The following is a 19,774-nucleotide window of genomic DNA, read 5'->3' as shown; positions in this document are numbered from 1 at the left end:
ACTATGGGCACTTATGACCACAGCAGTTTTGTGCCCTTAAAAAAAAAAATCCTAACCAACAAATAATGTGTACATTTAAAAGTGTATTTCTCAGCGAAATAATTTAGAATAGCAAAAGTGTTTGGAAGACTTATTATTGTTTGTTCATGTCATGGGTATGAATGGACATAGCATATCTTCAAGGCAGGAAGACAATGGTAGTTTTGCTACAGTGTTTGGGCAGTTACTCCATGCAGCTACGTCCTGGATCATAGAAGAGAGACAAAGCTTAGCTGTCAGATGGTTCAGAACTGTAATTCGTTGATGTTGTACAGATTTAATGTGATGTTAGATCAATGTATGTTCACACTTTGTACGTGATGCGGTCCCTTACACACTATAGTTTAACTATAGGAGCAATATAATCGTATTTAAGATAAAGTGCTGTCTGTCATTCAGTTGCAACAGTGAAGAAGTTCATTTTAAGAAGAAATACATGGTTTCTCTGAATGTTGGATCAAGAAGTAGCAATTCAGAATTTTGGAGTAATCATATTCCACATACGCTATAACAATGTTATGAAAAGGATAGATTGCTACTCATCATATAGTGGAGATGTTGAGTTGCTGACAGAACATGTCCTACCAACCGATCCCTTCTTCTAGTCAAGTTGTGCCAGAAATTTCTCTTCTCCCCAATTCTATTCAATACCTCCTCATTAGTTATGTGATCTACCCATCTAATCTTCAGCATTCTTCTGTAGCACCACATTTTGAAAGCTTCTATTCTCTTTTTGTTTAAACTATTTATCATCCACGTTACATGGCTACACTCCATAAAAATACTTTCAGAAAAGACTTCCTGACACTTAAATCTGTACTCGACATTGACAAATTTCTCTTCTTCAGAAACGCTTTCCTTGACACTGCTAGACTGCATTTTATATCCTCTCTACTTCAACCATCATCAGTTATTTTCCTCCCCAAACAGCAAAACTCATTTACTACTTTAAGCGTCTCATTTCCTAATCTAATACCCTCAGCATCACCCGATTTAATTCAACTGCATTCCATTCTCCTCGTCCTGCTTCTGTTGATGTTCATCTTATATCCTCCTTTCAAGGCACTGTCCATTCCGTTCAGCTGCTCTTCCAAGTTTTTTGCTGCCTGTGATAGAATTATAATGTCATCGGCGAACCTCAAAGTTTTTATTTCTTCTCCATGGATTTTAATTCCTACTACGAATTTTTCTTTTGTTTCCTTTATTGCTTGCTCAATATACAGATTGATTAACATCGGGGATAGGCTACAACCCTTTCTCACTCCCTTCCCAACGACAGCTTCTCTTTCGTAACCCCCAACAACTCTCATAACTGCCATCTGGTTTCTGTACAAATTGTAAATAGCCTATCACTCCCTGCATTTTACCCCTGCTACCTTCAGAATTTGAAAGAGACTATTCCAGTCAGCACTGTCAAAAACTTTCTCTAAGTCTACAAATGCTAGAAAAGTACGTTTGCCTTTCCTTAATCTATCTTATAAGACAAGTCGTACGGTCAGTATTGCCTCACGTGTTCCAACATTTCTACGAAATCCAAACTGATCTCCCCCCAAGGTCAGCTTCTACCAGTTTTTCCATTTGTCTGTAAAGAATTCGTGTTAGTATTTTGCAGTCGTGGCTTATTAAACTGGTAGTGTGGTCATTCTCACACCTGTCAACACCTGCTTTCTTTGGGATTGGAATTATTATATTCTTCTTGAAGTCTGAGGGTATTTCGCCTGTCTCATACATCATGCTCACCAGATGGTAGAGTTTTGTCAGGACTGGCTCTCCCAAGGCTGTCAGTAGTTCTAATGGAATGTTGTCTACTCCTGGGGCCTTGTTTCGACTCGGGTCTTTCAGTGCTCTGTCATACTCTTCACTCAGTATCATATATCCCATTTCATCTTCATCTACATCCTCCATTTCCATAATATTGTCCTCAAGAACATCGCCCTTGTATAGATCCTCTATATACTCCTTCCACCTTTCTGCTTTCCCTTCTTTACTTAGAACTGGGTTTCCATCTGAGCTCTTGATATTCAGGCAAGTGGTTCTCTTTTCTCCAAAGTCCTCTTTAATTTTCCTGTAGGTAGTATCTATCTTACCCCTAGTGATATGTGCCTCTACATCCTTACATGTGTCCTCTAGCCATCCCTTCTTAACCATTTTGTTCTTCCTGTCGATCTCGTTTTTGAGATGTTTATATTCTTTTTTGCCTGCTTCGTTTACTGAATTTTTGTATTTTCTCCTTTCATCAATTAAATTCAGTATCCCTTCTATTACCCGAGGATTTCTATTAGCCCTCGTCTTTTTACCTACTTGATCCTCTGCTGCCTTCACTATTTCTATCCTTAAAAGATACCCATTCTTCTTCTACTGTATTTCTTTCCCCCATTCTTGCCAATCGTTCCCTAATGTTCTCCCTGAAACTCTGCACAACCTCTGGCTCCATCAGTTTATCCAGGTCCCGTCTTAAATTCCCACCTTTTTACAGTTTCTTCAGTTTTAATCTACAGTTTATAACCAACAGATTGTGGTCTGAGTCCACATCTGCCCCTGGAAATGTCTTACAATTTAAAACCTAGTTCCTAAATCCCTGTCTTACCATTATATAATCTATCTGAAACTTTTCAGTATCTTCCACACTCCGACCCGTAGAACACCAGTTTTCTTTCTCCTGATAACAACGTCCTCCTGAGTAGTCCCCTTCCGGAGATCTGAATGGGGGACTATTTTACCTCCAGAATATTTTACCCAAGAGAACACCATCATCGTTTAACTTTACAGTAAAGATGCATGCCCTCGGGAAAAATTACGGCTGTAGTTTCCCCTTGCTTTCAGCCGTTCACAGTACCAGCAAAGCAAGGCTGTTTTGGTTAGTGTTACAAGGCCAGATCAATCAATCATCCAGACTGTTGCCGCTGCAACTACTGATTGAAAAGGCTGCTGCCCCTCTTCAGAAACCACATATTTGTCTGGCCTCTCAACAGATACCCCTCCGTTGTGTTGTACCTACGGTACAGCTATCTGTGTCACTTAGGCACGCAAGCCTCCTCACCAACAGCAAGGTGCATAGTTCATGGTTAAAATCCCAGAAATTTAATATACTAACCGTCGAACAGAAAAGCGAATTAAAAATCATATTGATAATGTATTAAGAAATATTTTCTGATACACCAAGTGTAGTTCGTGAGTATGTGTCTATTGTTGTTGTTGTTGTTGTTGTTGTTGTGGTCTTCAGACCTGAGACTAGTTTGATGCAACTCTCCATGCCACTATATCCTGTGCAAGCTTCATCATCTCCCAGTACCTACTGCAACCTACATCCTTCATCATCTCCCAGTACCTACTGTTTAGTGTATTCATCTCTTGGTCTCCCTCTACAATTTTTACCCTCCATGCTGCCCTCCAGTGCTAAATTGGTGATCCCTTGATGCCTCAGAACATGTCCTACTAACCGATCCCTTCTTCTAGTTAAGTGGTGCCACAAACTTCTCTTTTCCCCAATCCTATTCAATACCTCCTTCATAAAGTCCAAACAATGTTTTCATGGCTTGACCAATCAAGCTGTGACTGGATAAGGAGATTGGATATTAGCGTATAAAAACTGTTCTTTTTTTCTCATTCATATTTATGTCAACAGTACTGTTAAAAGGACAGATCACTGCTAACTTTATAGAGAAGTTAAGTCACAGACAGATGCAGCACATTTGCTCACACATGACGACTATCTATGAGTCCGGCCTCAGTGGCTTGAGATAGTGGTCATGTGTATGTGAATTTTGCTTGTGTGTGTGTGTGTGTGTGTGTGTGTGTATGTGTGTGTGTGTGTGTGTGTGTGTGTGTGTGTGTGTGTGTGTGTGTGTTTTCTACTTTAGAAGAAGAAGGGCTTTTGGCTGAGAGGAGAACAATCTTATGAAGACTGAAACAGTGTCAGAAGAAGGAGGATATATGAAGAAGGAAATGAAGAACGAATTACTAGAGGCGGTGAGGGAAATAAGAAAATGCTTAGAATCTTTGAAAAATGAAACAAAAGCAAAGGAGGGGAATAGGTATCCTACGAGAGAGATTAGGAACATCCAAGAAGAGGAGACGAGCAAGGAAGAAGACAGCTGCACTGCCGGGGAAATGCAGGAAACAGCACGTAGCGGACTGAGGTAGACGGAAGAGACACCTACAGGATCTGAGAAGAACTTCAATGTGGCCATCGGATTGGGTAACTCTCAGGAAAAAGCAAAAAAAAAGATGAAAATAAGATGGAAATGGGAGAATTGAGGCATAAAGTGGAGGAGATAATTGATTTCCTAAAAAAAAAAAAAAAAAAAAAAAAAAAAAAAAAAAAAAAAACTAGAGATATTAATACAGGAGCAAATAAAGGAAACCCTAGAAAAGGAAAGTCACTTAGAACCAGAGAAAATCAAAACTCATGGGAACAACATACAAACTAAATACAACAACAAAGTTTAAGCAGGGGGAACGACAATATACAGAAATCCTCTGCTCCAGAAACAAAATCAGCCTCAAGTCGAAATCAGGTTAATGAACTAGAGGAACCAACTTGGAGTACTGTGGTACAGAAGAAACCAGAGTAAAAATAAAACCATTATGGGTTCAAAGAAAAACGAAGAAATGCAAGCAGCAGAAACAACGGCTTGGCTATATATCGGTAACTTAGAGAGAACTACCACAACTGATACAGTAGTGAAATACCTTAACAAGAACAGAATACTGGGACAACTAGAATGTGAAGAAAGTCAACAAAAAAGCTTTCAAAGTAGGAATTCTGTTTGAAAATCTACAGATCACACCAGAATTCTGGCCTGAAAACATAAAAGTACATCGATTTTGTTTCCCAAGACAATTGATGGAAGAGGCAGCAGAGCTCAACTAAAGTAAGAAGAAAACCAGAAGAGCAAGAAATAAAAGCAGTCTTGTGGAATACAGAGGGAATAAAAAGTGCTCTTAGCCTAACACCAATAGATATTCTGCAAAACTCGGATCTTGTAATTCTAACAGAAACCTTCGTAATAGACAACTGACAACATAAAGATTTCTACAATTATCACCTAATGCCAAAGAAGGGAGAAAGAGGATGACCCATGGGAGGAATATCTATCCTACTTAAACTCTGGAGGACACCCAACAAAAAAATCATAAAACAAGAAAATAGTATTCTAGTAGAAGCAGCAAACATAAATATAATTGCAGCCTATTTTAAACTGCACACAAATGCTGTAGAAATAATTGACGAAATAGTCACACTCATCAAAAAGTGTGACAGCAAACCAACCATTATTGTAGGTGATCTAAACTGCAGAATAGACACGGAGAACTATATAACAAGACTAGTTATTGAAACCCTAGAAGAAGATGGTTTCACCCTACTGAACAGTAGACAGATACCTACATGTATATGCCACAATGGGAAAAGCACCATTGGTATCACATTAACAAGAGGAGAAATAAAAGAAAGTATTCAACCAATATTGCATGATTTTTATCCCTCCTATACGAAAGCACATTCCAATGAAGATAAAAATAAATAATGTCACATCACTGCCAGCAAGAACGGCCCACCAAATCACACAAAGAAAAATAGATAAAGAAAAATTAAGAAACCAGCAAGAACAATAACACAAATAGAAACTTTAATAAAGGAAGGAGACCTTGAAAAAGCAAGAGACAAAATAGAAGATCTCCTAAAAAATTTAGTGATACAAACAAACCCAAAAACAAGGACGGCAAAAAGATGGTTTGATGCTGAATGCTACAGCAAAAGGAACATTATTCTGAGAATGTTCCACAGATTAAGAAACCAGCATGACGAGGAAACCTACAAATTGTATGCAGAAAAGAGGAGAATCTACAAAAAAAAAAAAAAAAGGAAAGAAAAACTAATAGAAGTGAAGAAAAAAGAATACAGAGAAGGAGAGGCAAAAAGAGAAGCAGATGAAGCATAGAAAGATCCATACATAGCAGCAAGGCCAATAAAACTGGCTCATACACAAAAGAAAGAGAAACAACATCAAACTAAGGAAAAAGACATTGTATTGGAACTTCTAAATGAAGAAGGTGTAAAAGAAGTAATAAAAGCACTGAAGAACAAGAAAGCAGCAGGACCCAATAATATATATAATGAACATGTAACAGATGAAAGAGGCCCTCCAACACATATGGATCAAACTATTCAACAAATTCCTGGAACTCGAAAGAATTCCAACCCAATGGAGACACTCGACAATAAAAGTTCTCTACAAAGGTAGAGGAGACCCAACGAACCCAAACAAGTACAGAGGCATAGCCCTGGAAAATACTCAGTTCAAGATGTTTTCGAAGATAATTACACAAAAAATCAAAGCCTGTGTGGACAGTCATCTCCCAGAACGACAAATGGGCTTCAGATCTGGAAGATCAACACTTACGGCAGTCGGGCTTCTTCCAAACATCATCAACAATGTGCTACAAAAGAAACAAATGTTTTACACAGTGTTCATAGACTTTACCAAAGCCTTTGACCTACTGGAAAGAGATCTCATTGTCCGAAAACTGGAAAACACAATGGGAGAAGATAGCGTATGGGCAAGAATAATCAAGTCAGTCCTCGAATACAACTTAATCATAATATCAGACAACCTCATTCTGCATTCGAGTGGAATCTTACAGGGTGACCCAATGAGCCCTTCGCTGTACGTTCTTGCCACTGAAGAAGTACTGTGAATTGGAGAAAATGAAGATGATGTACACGTATAGGCATACACTGACAACATAGCCATAGGTTTAACAGATATACAGAAGCTGCAGAAAATCATTGAGAAAATAGACAAATGATGCACTGAACACAAATTTCACATAAATATAACAAAGACAAAAATGGTGATTTTCAGAAAAGGAGGCAAAACCCCCAAGAATGCGGAAATCGACATCAGAGGACAAAAAATAAAAATCTCATCGGACTCTAAATACCTAGGGGTGACATTGCAACCAATAGCCAAATGCTTCACAAAACATACAAGAGAACATGCAGCCCAAGCAATAACAGCAATACAGGACATAAAAAACATCCACCTACTCAGTGTAGAAATGGCCATGAAATTATTCAATGCAAAAATTTTGCCAGTCCTGGCCTAGGAAAAAATCTAGAAATACTAGAAAAGGTAAAATTGACTTAACTAAAAAATGCACTCGGCCTCTCAAAGACAACAAGATCTAGACTAATGTACCTGCTAGCGAGAGAGACATTCCTAATTGAAGACATCAAAATTCGATATGATGCCATACACTAGGGCTTCCAGAAATCAACTGAAGATCATGGAGAACAAACGAGAAAAAGTATGGCTGGAGTTCTATGGCACTGAACCAATTACGAACCACTCATGGACAGCACCAAACTTCGAACTACGACATGTCATAACTAGATTTTCTATTCATGGCTTTCATGATCTAATTTGCAAAAACCAAACTTATCATGACCACAACATGTGGATGTGAACTGTGTAACGAAGCCTGTGAACAATATCACATAGAACTGTGCAGTAAAAGAGTAAAATCAATAAATGAATACACAAAAATGTAAAATGTAAATGTAAAATGTTAAGCTTAGTAACTGTATATGGCTATTTGGCTGCAATGTTATTAAATAAAATAATTCTTTTTGTTTTCCCTGTCTGTGACTCAACATCCCCCCTATGCGGTGAGTAGCAATATATCCTGTATTATCATTATTCTATTATGGATTTTCCATGGTTTTATTTTTATTTATGACTTACTTATATATCTATTTTTATGTATTTGACTTGTAGTGCTAAATATAAGTAATCACATTCTTGCAATCTTTAATTGTATTTGGTTTGAGGGTGAGGTACCAATGCACTGAAAGGGAAGCACAATTATCTAAATCTTGTAGCTGGCTCACTATTATGATGGCTTTTGTACTACCAGAAGTGTGACATTACCATATTCTTACCATGGCATACGAGTGCCGTGTTTCTGCAGTCCACTCAGTATTTTCTCTCTCTTTTGTTATCTTTCATCCAACAGTATCCTTCGTACACAGGAGAGTGGTGTGTCTTATAGCGATTAACAGGCTAGAAGCAGCTTTTGTGTTCATTACAGTTCTTTAACAATGAGTGTTAATGCCAGCTGTAGGGCTCATGAGAAAGCACACCCTGAGCCCCCACCCACAGCTTTCAATTTTGGATGTAGAACTGTTCGTCTACATCTGCTGTCATGTGCCAACATCATCACCATCATGCATGCCAAGAACTTTATTTTTTGTAAAGAATTGTGCAATGTGACAGTCATTTCACTTCTTGGACTTTTGTCTGTTGTGACTACCATACTATCACAAGCTTAAAAAATATTCCAATTGAAACTCATGTCTGCTATCTCAATAACATATCTTGGGGTGTGGACCACTTCACACTCTTACATCTTTACAAAGCCATCTCTTATCTCAACTACATTACAGTTCTGCTTTATGGACTGGCAGCTGTATGGTGCTATGGCCACTGGATCCATTGCAGAATCTTGCAACTGGCACTTTTCAGATGAGCTCCGTACAAAGTCTTTTGGGTGAGGATGGGATTTATGCCTTGTAGAACAAGCACCACCGTCTACAACTGAACTATGCAGTACGTATCCAAAGCCACCCTAAAGACTTGAACCATCATAACCTTTCCATTTCATGGGTATTTGCCTACCACAGAGGTGATCCTGGTCTGTTATGTGAATAAAAATACATGTGGAGTCTCTTCGCTGCGACAACCATCTTTCTGTATAGAACTCTGTTGACAAGTTATATTCACAAGCACCCAAGGATCTGCCAGGACATATATTGAAGATTAAAGGAAATAACAGATCTCTTCACATCTCAGTGTTTGTTCCTGTCCGTTCTCAATGAAATTTCTAGTTCAAAAGTACAATGATCTAAAAGCTCATCTGCTATGCTTTCCTACTGTCCGGAGGTCACTATTGATGGTCCCTCCATTGTATGGGTGCAGCTTTTTTACCATGACCCTTTTCCAAGTCTTCTGTTATACTTGCACTTAATGCTGTGAGATTTTCCTAATCTGCAGTGATCCTCTAGTTCGCCCAAAATTATTTTCTTTTTGACCTCCATGGTACTGGGAGCTCAATTATATTCATCTGGGCTTCTAGTCACGTCTGAATTCATAGGAAGGAGATTGTTGATCAGTTAGCAATGGAGGGTACCAGGATGGAAATCTTGTAGGTAGATGGGGAGTCTGGAATGTGACATACAGTTGACTTTGCATCTTCAGTTTCCATAGTAAAGGAACAGGTAATGGTGTGCTGTGGTCACTAGAAACAGGATATGAGCAATAAATGGATTAATGGCTGCGTAGTGGTCTCCCTTCATATATCCCAAACAGAACTACTTTTCTTTGCCAGCTTCTTGATGACACCTTTCATATTCATGATCACATACTCAGGCAAGGTGACCCTTGCGATTGTCAGTATGATGGTTTGAATATGTGCAAGATTTAAACAAAGATAATAAAGAAGATAAATGAATTTGAATTACCAATTTGAATGGAATCTTTTGGATTTGTAGGTGTTATGAAATCTCATGACTAGTGAAAGTAGTGATTACATGCTTTGAGGAGTAAGGACTCGAAACTTTTTGGGTCAGTATTTTATACAACATATACAGCTAGGAAACCTCTACCGTGATTAACAAGAGGAAATGATAAAATGAGAGTACTAAAAGCAGAAATGGTATCTCGGTGGAGAAAATTGAGAGTAGATCCAAAAATCAACTATAGTAGGACCAAAACAATATAATGAACACAGCAAAATTAGCAGTGTGGTCTCCAAGAACTGTACTGCTATTTGTGTGTGTAACCTGCATTTGTTATGTATTGCTTATTTAGCCTGACCTGATTAGTACCTTAAGGTCCTCTCTTACATCTGACAAGGAACAACACATACACAAATATAATAATAATAATAATAATAATAATAATAATAATAATAATAATTGAGCCTTGTTTGGCATTAGATGAAGTGGAAAGAGGAGAGAATTGAAAAGAAAGTGACAGCAGCTGCTAGGGAAAAATAGATTTTCAGTGCAGAACTCTGTAGACAAGGAGAGAGGAAAGTGATGGGAGTAGCTATTGTGATAAAAGTGGGCCATAACCTATCTTTTGAAGTTTGAAAGGATTTTAATCTCTCTAATATTTTGAGGAAGATCGCTCTAAAGTCGGGTTCCTGGTACAGAAAATGATTTAGAGAACATGGCAGTGTTATGTGGTGGTACAGAGAGGATTTTACTTTTTTGAGAACGAATATTTCTGATGGCTTGTTCGGATAGTAATGTATCGGTTGCAAGTAATAAGGAAGTAGTGCAGTGATTGAGAAGATGATGCAGCGAACACAGGGTATGATAGTCTCCATGCTTGTCGGCATGTAGCTATGATTATTGTTCATAGGCAGGAGTGATACAGTTGAAGTAGTATGCATCACAAATGTATCATGCTCAAGCATTTATCACCATTTCTGGCCGATGTACGAAAGTCCTTGGAGAATAGGGTCACAAGATTGGGGATTATTAGTCTCTCTGAGTTTCTTTTTAAGGTCAAGAGAGAATACTTTTTCAAATATCTATAATGAATGATGTGTTACTGACAACTTCATACAGACTGCAGGTGTTTGTTCATTCCAGTCTAGGTGATGGTCCAGAATGGTCCCAAAATTCTTTGCAGAAGAAGAAAAGGAAATTCGTGTGATGTGTAGGATTAAGGTTGGAAGAGATACTCTGAACTGAAGAGTAATAAATCTTTTGTGAGTGACTAACATTGTTTGCGGTTGGATGGATTGAGTTTCAAATCTATTTTCTGGACCCATTATGATAAAGCAAGTACATCAGCATTTACATTCTGGATGGCTGTACATATATTTGTTGGACTTGCATTTAGGTATAACTGAAGGTTATTAGCGTATAAATGATGTTTGCAGTGGGAGGTTATAGTCAACATGTCATTAACATATAATGAGAAAAGTAATGGACCCAATACTGATCCTTGTGGGACCCCTGATACTATAGTCTTCTATTACGACATTTTGTTCCTATCATTACACACTGTTGACAGCATGTGAGGTATGATTGGAACCAGTGTGCAGCATTTGCAGAAGAGTTTTGACTTTTGAGTTTAGCAAGTAGAATATTAAAGACGACACTATTGAAAGCTTTGCTGAAATCAATAGCACATTATAGCTGCCTCTCGTGTGTACATAGTTCGATATTAGTTCATCAGTTCTTTTATAAGAGTAGTCTTCTTGCTGCGATTTTACTGGAAACCAGATTGGTATTCATCCAGAAGGTTATTTGATGTAAAGTAAATGGTAAGCTGTTTGTGAAGTATGTATTCTACAACCTTTGATAATACCGGCAGAATGCAAATGGGGCTGTAGTCAGAGGCTTCTTTGGCAGACTCCTTTTTGGGTAGGGGTTTTAAGAGTCATTCTTCCAGGCCACTGGGAAGACACGGAGGTCAGAGAGTGGTTAAAAATATACATTATTAACGGCAGTAATGGATTGATGAGGAAGCTGATCATTTCCATTGTAATATTGTTGTACACTTCAGCTGCAGAATGAATTCACACAATTGACATCCTGAATGTGTTAAAGCATTTCGACTGTAGAAAATTGTTTTCATTTGTACCAATCGCAGATACTTCAAGGGTTTCAATGGTTTGGGTCCTTGAGTGCTGGTCAAGTAGAGCAGTAAGTGTGGTGAAATAATCATTTAGATCCTCAATAGGAACGAGATGTTCAGCTGCAAATTGAGATTTGCGTATTCATAGCCTCATAGATTTTTTCACAAGACAGAAGGCCTGTGAGAGTCCTCAGTTAACGATTGGGTGTACCTGAGTTTTGCATTTCTCACTGACTAACTCAGTTGCGTAGTAGCTTGTAGGCGACATTGTTCCCAGAAGTTGAATGCTGTTTATATTTCCTGTATGCTACATCTCTGACAGTCGTAAGATTTTTTTCAGTGTATTGGTATGCCATCGTACAAGTTCTCCTCTGACTTTTACAGCTTTTGTCAGAGAGTGTTTATCGGATAAATTATTGAGTCTTTTCGTGAAATAAGATACTTTGTAATTCCATGTCAAAGCTGTTTCCCATCATTCCCTGCCAAGAGATATCATAGGTATCAGCTCTGTTCAGCTTGCTCAAATGCTTAAAATATCCAAAAGTGGCCACTTGCTATTTGATCTTTGGATGTCGCAATGAAAAATTCATGGATATTGTCACATAGTAGAAGGTGTAATTAGAGGAATGACGAACACTAACTTCACTTAACGAAGGTTTATTCAGCACTTGCACATACAAGAGTGCGGAACGAACTGCCTCCGGCCAGAACACATACAGTTTATATACAGCTACAGAACATTCCAGCACAATGATTCTTGACATTTGTCGATACTTCTAGAATGTACTCGGATCGAATATAGAAATTAAAATTGTACAGTCCAAGTGAGTTTTGAACTTGCGACCCTTCATGCAACAGTTTAGTATCATAACCACTACATCACAGTGCTACTCGGCTTCTTCTGCGAAAATATTATGTCGTAAACAGATAAGTTACAACATATAGTCATTGTTCTGAAATGTATAGGCCATCCAGAAACTGAGAGCTGCAGTGGAAAGAAACACATTGGCAATAAAAGAAATAACATCTGCACATCTCATTGGGCAACACATGATTCCAGTATTGCAAGAATGCACCACTACTTTCATGCAAGAGGGGGCGATACCATATGTCACTTGCCAGGTGAGAGATTTGATTCAAGAAACCTTCGGTAATGACCGCATCATTTCTAGGCAATTTCAAGATTTGTCACAGTCCAGTTCCCCTGCACCTAAATCCATGTGATTTGTGATTATTGCGATATCTGAAAGATTTTGTACGCTAGGGATGTATATCTCTGTCTTCCTGATCTGAAAGATAGCATACAATGACGTATCACTCTGATTACATCTGATATGCTGCATATTGTAACTTGTGACTGTATCTTAATGCAGTGGTTGGAACTTTAATAGTGGCAACTATTTATTTACAGCTTGTGCAAAATAGATATGTCTTTCAAAGTTTTACTGACCTCCAGAGTAGTCACCAGCATTGTGTATGACCCGTTGCCACTGATGTGGAAGGCGTAGGATACTTTGAGCAGTGCCAGTTGTGTTGACAGTTCGAGCGGCGCAGTCTGTTGCCTCAAGAATTTGTAGCAGATCTGAAGTGAATGCCGTGAATTCTTTCCTTCAGTTTAGAAATTGAATCCCCATCAGTCAAACAAATCGCAACAGCTTGCACTGTATGTGCTTGAGCATTGTCCTGCAAAATGATGATCAGGTCCTGTAGAAAGTGTCATCACTTCTGTGTCTATGCTGTTCATTTTTGGAACACAACCTACGACCAGCTCTTCGCCGTGTATCAGGCCACAGAGTACATCCGGTGACACAGGCTGTTCAATTGTGTCCTCTGCTCAGACTCATTCAGTGCCCTTCAAAGTCTATGCGCACTGTACACTGCCCATCGCTTAGTGCAGCGAGTCCAGGAAAACTGCCACTTGCTCAGTCTTGGTGTGGAGCCACTGTGATATTTATGTGGGTTCCTGGTCATGTCAGTTTGCCAGGAAACGAAGCTGCTAACGCTGCTGCCAAGGTTGTAATCCTCGTACTTCAGCCCGCTAATTCCTATATTTCCTCCAATGATCTCCGAGTTGCCGTCTCTCAGGAGGTGGTGTCCCTTTGGCATCACCAGTTGTCCTCCCTTCTTGGGAATAAACTACGGCTTATTAAGCCTCTCCCAGCAGCTTGGATGACCTCCTCTCAGCCCTCCCACTGGGAGAAGGCTATTTTAACTAGGCTGCATATTGGGCACTGCATTTTTAGCCATTATCATTTGATAAGTGGTGCTGTCCCACCACTTTGTACACATTGCACCCTCTAATGTCTCTTGGGACTGATGTATAGTAACTCCTCTCTGTCTTTGTGTTCTATAGTTTTGAATTGGGCACGTTTGACCCCAGTTGTTTATTGCGCCCTAAAACAAAGCCAGTGACAACTGTCGGAGAAGACATAAAGCATGAAGTGATGCAGGTAGTTCGCAGCTGTCAACCTGTCTTAGATTACTACTACAGGTCGCATGCAAGTGCAGGAGAATGTCTCCCATGACATAATACTGCTCCCACCAGCCTGCATTTGTGGCACACTGCCCATTTCAAGCTGCTGTTCTCCTCAATGATGGCATTTGTAGAGACAACCATCAACTTAAGTGTAGCAAAAATGTGATTCACCTGAAGGGCTTACACATCTCCATTCATAAATGGTAGACTCCCAGTGGTCCTGTACTGACTGCAATCTTATCTGATAGTGTTGTTGGATCAAAACGTGATCACATAGCATTAGCCTGATGCGAATCTCTGTGTTCAACAATGTACAGTGAACAGTGTGTTCCTAAACACACATGCGTGCACCGGCATTGTACTTTTTCAGCAGAGGTCACCTATCACCATCCATCCTACTTTACAAAGCAGACAAGCCTCCAAACCCCATGTTCTGTAAAATGTCTGTTCTGTGAAGAGTCGTGGATGTCTGACTATTTAGCATCTAGTGATAGTTTGTGTCCTCCTACCTGTTTCTGTAGATGCTCAAGACCAGCTTTACTTTTTATGAGATACTTGTTCACAGACTGTAAATAATAATAATCTGCTGCCCTTCGCCAAAGTCGCTTATCCCAATGGATTTCCAAATTTGCAGTCCATAGCATCCCTGGGGTAATAACCCGTACAAGTCTGCTCCCCTTACATACGTTTGCTACCTCGTCATCTGCCTATAACGCTACCAGATGGCATCCAATGCCATGGTGGGCAGTGGTCGTAATGCCTTGGCTTATCAGTGTATACCCGCTGAAGATGCAACAATAACCGCATTCTTCAGGCTCTTCCCACTGGAAATCTGTTCCACAGTGATCTGAAGAAATAAGCTGCAGCTATCAGAGAGCATCAATGGTCACTTCAATCACACCAATGCCATACTTCTATGGAACATCTAACAGCATTCCAGAGACTTTGAGTGAAGGCAAGGTTTTTAACAAAAAAGAGAATGCAGGAATGTTGGGAACACTATGTATATTGTATGAGAGCCCACAGCTCTATTGTCTCAAGTATGGATTGAACTGTACCACACTTGCAAACACTCACTATTCACAGTAGTTCCTGACATATACCTCAACAGCAACATCTGTAATGATCTTGCAGTCATTGCTTAATGTTTTGCAGTACATTTCACCGAAGTATCCACATTCTATAACTACCATCCCAATTTCCTGGCCATGAAAAACCAGGCTGAGTGAAACTAATAATCCTTCCATGCAAAAGATGTCTAGTCATACAGTATTTGATTTAGTGAACGGGAGCTCTACAGCACTGTAGCAGAGCATCACAACACAGCCCCTGGACCCAGTGAAACACATAATCAAATGCTTAATCTGCTTAGTGACAACAGCAGGAAACACCTCATTTTTTTCAGTCACATTTGACAGGCAGGGCACCCCCCCCCCCCCCCCTCTGCCCCCCTGCTGCCACCCAATTTCCTCCCTCCTCAGTTGTGGGAGGGTTTTATTATTCCTCTCTTGAAACAAGGAAAATCCCTCAAATTGTGACTAATTATTAACCAATCTCTAATGAATGGGCTGTGCAGATTATTTTAAAGAATGGTCAACCAGCAACTGGTAGCGCCTGCTAGCCACAATTTTTCACAATTTAAATCAAATTCTGTTCCACCACAGACCTACTAATTCACCTGGACTCTGCAGTGTGCATTGCTCGTGTTCATTGCCAACACCTAATTGTTGTGTTCTTTGACCTGCAGAAGGCATTCGATACCACCTAGTGCCATAACATTGTCTACTCTGAATTAGCATGGCTTCTGGAGCTGCTTACTCATTTTTACCCAGAAGTATCCTTTTGATGGTTCTGCATCCAAATGGATTCATACTTCAGCAACTAATGTGTACAATAAACTGGGATCTCTCAGGAATCAGTTCTGAGAATAACCTTCTCCACCGTTGTAGTCAATGGTATCGTGACTGTAGTGGGACCCATAGTCTCACCGTCACTGTTTGTTAGTGACCTCTGCCTTTATTACTACTCTACATCATTGCCCACAGCAGAGCACCAACTTCAAGGGGCCATATGAAGTGTATAGTCTTAGACATAAAAACTGGTTTTCAGCCAACTGCCAGCGAGACTACATCAGAGTCGTTCAGTGAAGGTGGGCAATAAGACCAGCTGCCACTCAGAATCCTAAGTCTAGCCATGTGCACAAATTGGTAACACTGTAGGATGTGGAAGTGTCTGGAGAAAGTGTTGTCTTCTAGAGTTTGTATAGTGCTGTATCAGTTAGAGGCCAAATGTGGCCACTGGCTACCGAACATACACAGGACTGCTGCCAGTCAGGTCACCCAGTCGCAGTGAGTATTCATCAACTGTCATTTTCTTATTTGAAGTTCTAGTTTTTGTTATCCAGTTATGTGTGGTCGTTTGCGTACTTGAAACTTGGGTACAGTGAAACCCCACTTTTACCCTTTTCAAGGGACTTCGGAAAAACAGTGTAAAATGTGGGAAATAACGTTTTAAGCTGTAAAAGCTATGTATAGGATACACACTTGCATTTTATGTATAATATACGTACATAACAGGCATCAAAAGACTTATCAGGGACTTGCTTCTTACCTCATGAATGTGTATTATATAATAAAAACCGCTGATGTAACTGGAACTGACAACTGTCTGGGAAGTAGGAACGTTTGAATCAATTTAATATTTCATAATCCATTTTTTTGAAAGCCTGCAGCTGTCATTCACTATTTAAATAATGAAATACTGCACTAGTTATCTATTTTTTCATGCTTAGCATGACGCATTTCGAGAATTTTTTCTTGTTATCAAGTGCAAATATGTAATTAAATCTGTAATTAATGTAATAAAATATGTAATTAAATCTTATGTAAATAAAATAGAAAGAAACTTCCACATGGGAAAAATATATTCAAAAACAAAGATTCCAAGACTTACCAAGCGGGAAAGCGCCAGCAGACAGGCACAATGAACAAAACACACACACACACACACACACACACACACACACACACAATTACTAGCTTTCGCAACCGATGGTTGCTTTTTCAGGAAGGAGAGGGAAAGACGAAAGGATGTGGGTTTTAAGGGAGAGGGTTAGGAGTCATTCCAATCCCAGGAGCGGAAAGACTTCCCTTAGGGGGAAAAAAAGGACAGGTGTACACTCGCGCGCGCACACACACACACACACACACACACACACACACACACACACACACACACACACACACACACACACCACACACACATGATGTCTGCTTGTGTGTGTGTGTGTGTGTGTGTGTGTGTGTGTGTGTGTGTGTGTGTGTGTGTGTGTGTGTGTGTGTGCGCGCGCGCGCGCGCGCGCGCGAGTGTACACCTGTCCTTTTTTCCCCCCTAAGGGAAGTCTTTCCGCTCCCGGGATTGGAATGACTCCTAACCCTCTCCCTTAAAACCCACATCCTTTCGTCTTTCCCTCTCCTTCCTGAAGAAGCAACCATCGGTTGCGAAAGCTAGTAATTGTGTGTGTGTGTGTTTGTGTGTTTTGTTCATTGTGCCTGTCTGTCGGTGCTTTCCCGCTTGGTAAGTCTTGGAATCTTTGTTTTTGAATATAATTAAATCTTATGTTTAATATGAGTTATTCTGCATTTCTTCCACAGTAGTCATATTGAAACATTTTTTGCTCAGCATGAATGAAGAATGTAACCGGCGCTTTGTTTAAACTAAAAACATTTGAGCAACTCAAAGTGAATGACAGTGTCAACTAGCGCTCCAAGTGACCATATGCCAACACTCGCTAAATATGGTTTTGATAAAGGTGTCACAATGATCACAACAATCACAAAACTGTGTTTACGCAGTAGAGACAGTTTGGAAATGGCTGTGATTGGTCATGATATCTTCATTCGAACGAACCTATTTACTCACATCAGCCACCATGCCAAGTAGAGTTTGGCAGCAGCGGGAAATATGGCACAAATTGTTCCAACTTCCAGACGTTTACTGGTTCAAATGCACTGAGTAGAGTGCCCTGGTATCAAGAAACTTAACCACGTAATATTCGTAGACACTACTGGATGCCCAACATCATTTTTTCTCCACAAACATTTTTTTTTTGTAATGTGTATGTCACGGGAAAATTATAAATATGTTGACGCAAAACTAGGTGCAAATTAACATTGTGGGTATAGGAAATTTGACAGGACCAATAAAAAATGTTGTAAATGGCGGGAAAACATTAGTTCCGGGAACGTAAAAGCGGGGTTGTACTATACGTTGTTTAAGTGTTGTAAAATAGTTGCAAGTGGAAAAAGGTCTAACATTTGCGAGATATTGTTTGCTTTTGGTTTAATAGATGGGTGAAGGTAGTGGATGGAGCAAGTGGTTTTGTGCAGGGCACATCAGAAGAGGATTTTCTAGTTTGAAGAAAGATCATTCTGCAATGAATGATTTTCCACATTCATAAAGTCTTCATGATAGTATGATGTTTTTATTAAATAGGCAAGGTTCAGAAGTTGGGTGTAGGAGTACTGCATGCTCTAATAAAAATCAAGGCGATGACTACTACTGCCTTTTTGCGGGAATATCATCAATTCCCTCATGGAGTATTCCTTTGTGTTATTGTTGTTAGAAAAAAAGGAAGAGGGTACTGGCCCAGTAACTAAATGAACAAGTGCAAAATATAAAAACACAGACACAAATTCCAGGATGGTAGCTTCCATCCCCTCCAGTAGTAAGAAATCCAAGCAAAGAGCCAGCTCTCATAATCTTAGCTGTTGGCGGGATGTAAAACACCAGCCAACATTCGAAAAAATTAAGGAGAGTTGTTCTCATCAACAGTTGTGTCTGAGAAAGTACAAACTTGACAAGTTATGGTAAGCTTGTGGCATGTTGTGTGTTTACACCATGAGCAACCAGCCACGGTTGTGCGCCAGCCCCATAGTACAGTCTGTAGTGGTGCAGACATCCAGCAACTGCCTGGTGGCACATGATATGGATCATTTTCAACATTTAAAAACAACAAAAAAGATCATTCTGCACTCGCTGACCTTGACAAGTGAAGAGTGAAGTCCTTGAAAGTCGTGAGAATTTTTATAGTGTTATGGACACTCTCAACCACTGTTTATGACCCATTACCACGCTGCTCCCAGCCCACAAGTGGGCTGTGGCCCCATGGGCTGGGAATCACTGTGCACCACTTCATAAATTGGACGTCGTCGACATTCAAGAAATGTTTAAAACAGTTCATTAACTTGCACCACTGAATGAAAAATGGCAGGCCATAGTGATCACAAAGCTCCCCACTATAAAGATCAAAGCCAAACTCCTTGGGAATTGCAAAGTGTGTGAGATGTTCATCTAGGTATCCACTCTTAAAGAATGCAAGTAGATTCACATTGGGGTAACAGGTGGATGAGAACTGGTGGGATGTGATGGCATGCAACCAAATGTGAAATAGTCTGTTGTGGAGGTTAATGTGAAACTGGCTATCCTTTGAGGCATAGCTGCAAACTGGGCGATAATATGTGTCACAGGCAGGGTAAAAAGAAACATCAAGATGCTGAATTTGTCCAGTGGTTCCAGGTGATATGAACTGCAATGTTACACA

General features: G+C 39.7%; 1 protein-coding gene across 4 annotated transcripts in view; it reads left to right on the top strand.

Moving 5' to 3' along the window:
• Positions 1-19,774, top strand: part of LOC126354037 (uncharacterized) — a 119,573-nt gene that overhangs the window by 7,598 nt on the left and 92,201 nt on the right. The window contains exon 1 of one of the 4 annotated variants that reach the window (XM_050003381.1): positions 16,345-16,520. The exons of the other annotated variants lie outside the window; for them this stretch is intronic. The gene's annotated coding sequence lies outside the window, so the exon portion shown is untranslated. Of the gene's footprint in view, positions 1-16,344; positions 16,521-19,774 lie in introns of those variants that run through there. 4 annotated transcript variants of the gene reach the window in all.

The sequence above is a fragment of the Schistocerca gregaria genome, chromosome 3 (genome assembly GCF_023897955.1).
Source record: "Schistocerca gregaria isolate iqSchGreg1 chromosome 3, iqSchGreg1.2, whole genome shotgun sequence".
Lineage (NCBI taxonomy): Eukaryota > Metazoa > Arthropoda > Insecta > Orthoptera > Acrididae > Schistocerca > Schistocerca gregaria.
This window is presented reverse-complemented; position numbering and strand designations above follow the sequence as displayed.